Source organism: Arachis ipaensis, chromosome B10, assembly GCF_000816755.2.
Source record: "Arachis ipaensis cultivar K30076 chromosome B10, Araip1.1, whole genome shotgun sequence".
NCBI lineage: Eukaryota > Viridiplantae > Streptophyta > Magnoliopsida > Fabales > Fabaceae > Arachis > Arachis ipaensis.
In genome coordinates, this window is record NC_029794.2 from 101,953,579 (window position 1) to 101,959,078 (window position 5,500).

Below are 5,500 nucleotides of genomic sequence, written 5' to 3' on the forward strand. Positions count from 1 at the left end.
TGTTAAACAAAAATATTATTATTATAAAAAATTATATAAAAAAAATAATTATTTATATATTAATATTTTTGTATATAATATTTATTTTTAATTAAATTAAGTTATTTGACAGTTTAATTATTTTTTGAAATTGAAAATTGACACCAAATAAAAAATAGGAAAATAATTACACAGAGACAATTTAAATTGGCTGAAAATAGAGTATAAAATATAACTGTTAGTTGACATAAGAAGTCTGTAAAATGATCTTAGGCTAACATTATAAAGGAGTTTAGTCTTTTTAAAAAATATTTAGAAACCCAAATACAATCTCAACCCCTTGGCATCACAGAGTATAGCCACCATGTCCCGGTTCAGGAATTTTAACTCGATTCTCTTTCGGAGTACGCGCCAGTGGCGTTATCAGACGGGCTTCCCCTGTCCCTTAGGATTGACTAATCCATGTACAAGTGCCGTTCACATGGAATCTTTTCTGTAACACCCCAATTACCCTAATCCTTACCTCTAGCCGTAAAGCGAAGGTTAATCAAGGGTTACGACAATTCTAAGGCTTATACATATTTATATATAGAAAGAATTAATGTAACTAGAAGCCCGATGAAGGATATAGCTCAAAAACAGGATTTGAAAAGCGCAAAACGTACCAACGAAGCTACTAACTTAAAGCACAAGAAATAGATACAGTATATCAAAATATCATAGTGTAATATCATAAGAATCTAGCCACGGCTCGCGGAGTTTAAGCCGGCTAGCCATATATACAGACTTTACAGAAAACAGACAGTAAAAACAGCTTATACAAGTTTTGTTCTCTCAATACATGCCTCTAGGCTAAACAAAATACAAAAGTGAGAGATGTATAGCACAATAAATCAAGAGACTCAAAAGGTATCCGGATCCTCCGCTTCTGTCACCATCTAGGCAACTCACAGAGGTGGGTTGCGACCTGCATCTGAAAAACAATAACAAAGTATGGAATGAGAACTGGAGGTTCTCAGTATGATAACAGTGCCCAATGATGTAAGATGTAAGGCTCCGGGACGCTGAAGGCAATCCTAGAACTTCAAATCACATACATATATCCAAGCTTAGAACAAAAATAAATAAATCAGGAACTTAAACCATAAACCGGGTTATCTAAACTTAGGGGAGTTCTAACTAATACTAATTACACCATTGTATCCCACAGCCTTCACCACCCTAACCTCCGTGCGATCCCATCGCCATTGCCTCCTAACCTCCTTAGCACCAGACAAACACAATTAATGCAAGCAAGTAATACACAGGTAATAATCATATATAGCAAGTATTGCAAGAAGCAAGTAGGCATGTTATACAATTAGTCAAACCCAAGTAGTCAAAGCAAATAAGCACATAAGAGATGCATATGATGAATGCTTGTCCTATTGGCTCGTGATATCACTTGTCAGTCTATAAATGTCAACCCGACACACCCTTTCGGATGTCGCCTTTCTACCACTTCCGAGGATATAGCGCCTGACACGCTTCTGTTCCGAGAATATAGTGTCTGGCACACTATCGTTCCGAGGATATAGTGCCTGGCACACTTGCATGCTCAATCCGAGGATATAGTGCCTGGCACACTCTTGCGGCAGAGAAGGAAAACAACAACATATAATTCATCATAAATCATTCCAAGGATATAGTGCCTGGCTCACTATCCACATCCACAAGTCCATCAATCTCAAATCATCATCATTTCTCATCTCAAATCACTTCCAGTTATCAACTCTCAACTTTCCAAGGATATAGTGCCTGGCATACTCTCAACATCCATCAGGATCATCCATTCTTTTTTTGAGTCCTCAACTCATCACTTCGATCATCAATTCATACTTTCCATCCCAAACTCATCAATTCACCAATTTCTCACATCCGTTGTCAGTAATCATCAAGTTCACTACTCTTCCCTCTTTTTCAACCAGACTCATCCTCAAAACACCAGAATCCTAAACCTCCGTTCGCTAACTTTTTAAAGTAACACCAAATAAATTCTCCTAAAGCCCTTCCTATGTTCCAATGCCCAAAAATAAGCCCAAGAGTCTTTAAATGGTGTCCTAGAGGTATACAATCTTGTTGGGAAAGTAAAATAGTTTAAAAACAAGGTTTAAGTTATAAAACATGACGTGTGCATACGCACAGGGGTGTGCGTGCGCATGCGCAGAAGATTTTTAAGATGTGTGCGTACGCATAGAGGTGTGCATACGCACATGCATTAACTTTCCCAACTCGTGCGTGCGCACAGGTTGTAAAACCTCATTGGTGTGTGCATGCACAGGCTATGCTAACGCTGCAACCATTACTTCCTTCCCTGCCTGTGCATACGCACAAGGCTGTGCGTGCGCATAGGATTAAAATTTTATAGGGTTGTGCGTACGCATAAGGCTATGCGTGCGCACATACCAGAAATCACAAAATTCTGCAACTCTGCAGAATTTCAGATTTCGGCACTGGTATGCGCAGTCATTCATTCATTGAATCCTACTCGGAATACCAGAGACAAGGTTTAGACCTTCCGGATTCTCTTGAATGCCGCCATCATTCTAGCTTACACCACGAAGATTCTGATTAAGAGATCTAAGAGATACTTCATTCAGTCAAAGGTAGAACGGAAGTGGTTGTCAGACACACGTTCATAGGGAATGATGATGATTGTCACGTTCATCATATTCAGATTGAAGTACGAATGAATATCTTGGAAGCGAAACAAGATGAATTGAATAGAAAACAGTAGTACTTTGCATTAATCTTTGAGGAACAGCAGAGCTCCACACCTTAATCTATGGAGTGTAGAAACTCTACCGTTGAAAATACATAAGTGATAGTCCAGGCATGGCCGAGAGGCCAGCCCTCAAACGTGATCTAAGATAGCATACAACTGATCAAAGATACCTAATACAATAGTAAAAGGTCCTATTTATAATAAACTAGCTACTAGGGTTTACAGAAGTAAGTAATTGATGCATAAATCCACTTCCGGGGCCCACTTGGTGTGTGCTTGGGCTGAGCTTGAGTGTTGCACGTGTAGAGGTCCTTCGTGGAGTTGAACGCCAGCTTTTGTGCCAGTTTGGGCGTTCAACTCTGGTTTTGGCTCCTTTTCTGGCGTTGGACGCCAGATTTGGGCAGAAAGCTGGCGTTGAACGCCAGTTTACGTCGTCTATTCTTGGCCAAAGTATGAACTATTATATATTGCTGGAAATCCCTGAATGTCTACTTTCCAACGCAATTGGAAGCGCGCCATTTCGAGTTCTGTAGCTCCAGAAAATCCACTTTGAGTGCAGGGAGGTCAGAATCCAACAGTATCGGCAGTCCTTCTTCAACCTCTGAATCTGATTTCTGCTCAAGTCCCTCAATTTCAGCCAGAAAATACCTGAAATCACAGAAAAACACACAAACTCATAGTAAAGTCCAGAAATGTGAATTTAACATAAAAACTAATGAAAACATCCCTAAAAGTAACTAGATCCTACTAAAAACATACTAAAAACAATGCCAAAAAGCGTATAAATTATCCGCTCATCACAACACCAAACTTAAATTGTTGCTTGTCCCCAAGCAACTGAAAATCAAATAGGATAAAAAGAAGAGAATATACTATAAATTCTAAACTATCAATGAAACATAGCTCCAATCATATGAGCGGGACTTATAGCTTTTTGCCTCTTGAATAGTTTTGGCATCTCACTTTATCCATGGAGGTTCAGAATGATTGGCATCTATAGGAACTCAGAGTTCAGATAGTGTTATTGACTCTCCTAGTTCAGTATGATGATTCTTGAACACAGCTTCTTTATGAGTCTTGGCCGTGGCCCTAAGCACTTTGTTTTCCAGTATTATCACCGGATACATAAATACCACAGACACATAACTGGGTGAACCTTTTCAGATTGTGACTCAGCTTTGCTAAAGTCCCCAATTAGAGGTGTCCAGGGTTCTTAAGCACACTCTTTTTTTGCTTTGGACCTTGACTTTAACCGCTCAGTCTCAAGTTTTCACTTGACACCTACACGCCACAAGCACATGGTTAGGGACAGCTTGATTTAGCCGCTTAGGCTAGGATTTTATTCCTTTAGGCCCTCCTATCCACTGATGCTCAAAGCCTTGGGCTCCTTTTTATTTACCCTTGCCTTTTGGTTTTAAGGGTTATTGGCTTTTTGCTCTTGCCTCTTGGTTTTAAGAGCTTTTGGCTTTTTCTGCTTGCTTTTTCTTTCTATTTTTTTTTCTGCAAGCTTTGTTCTTTGCTGCTTTTTCTTGCTTTAAGAATCATTTTTATGATTTTTCAGATTATCAAATAACATGTCTCCTAGTCATCATTCTTTCAAGAGCCAACATATTTAACATTCTTAAACAACAACTTCAAAAGACATATGCACTGTTCAAGCATACATTCAGAAAACAAGAAGCATTGTCACCACATCAATATAATTAAGCTAAGTTCAAGGATAAATTCGAACATGTACTTCTTGTTCTTTTGAATTAAAACAGTTTTTATTTAAGAGAGGTGATGGATTCATAGGACATTCATAACCTTAAGACATAGTTACTAACTACTAATGATCATTTAATGAAGACACAAACATAGATAAGCACATAACATAGGAAACGAAAAACAGAAGAAATAAGAACAAGGAATGAATCCACCTTAGTGATGGTGGCGTTTCCTTCTTGAGGAACAAATAATGTCCTTGAGCTCTTCTATGTCTCTTCCTTGCCTTTGTTGCTCCTCCTTCATTGCTTTTAGCTCTTTTCTGATTTCATGAAGGATGATGGAGTGCTCTTGATGTTCCACCCTTAGTTGCTTCCAATAATTGTGTGGAAGAAAATGTATCCCCTGAGGTATCTCAGGGATCTCTTGATTTGCAGTCAAATGTTCTACCACTGAGCTATAGACCCTTGATGGAAGCTTTTGTCTTCCCTTTCCTCTTTCTAGAGGTTTCTTTGGCCTTAGGTGCCATCAATGGTTATGGAAAAAACAAAAAAGCTATGCTTTTACCACAGCAAACTTAGAATGTTGCTCGCCCTCGAGCAAAAGAAGAAAGAACAGAAGAAGAAGAAGAAGATATGGAGGAGATGGATGGATGTGTGTATTCGGCCATATGGGTGGGAGAGAGATGTTGAATTTTGAAGGTAGTGGGTGTATGGATGTGAGTGGTGAATGAAAAACAGAAGGGATGGTCATGAATGGAGAGAGAGGGTGAGGTAGGTGGGGATCCTGTGGGGTTCACAGATCCTGAGATGATCCTGTGGTGTCCTACAGATCTTGAGGTGATCCTGTGGTGTCCACAGATCCGGAGGTGTCAAGGATTTACATCCCTGCACCCATTAGGCATGTAAAATGCCCTTGCACACAACTCTGGGTGTTTAGCGCCAGGTTGGTGCCCATTTTGGGCGTTCAACGCCCATTTACTAGCCATTTCTGGCGTTGAATGCCAGAACCATGCTTGTTCTGGGCGTTCAGCGCCAGGATGCTGCCCATTTC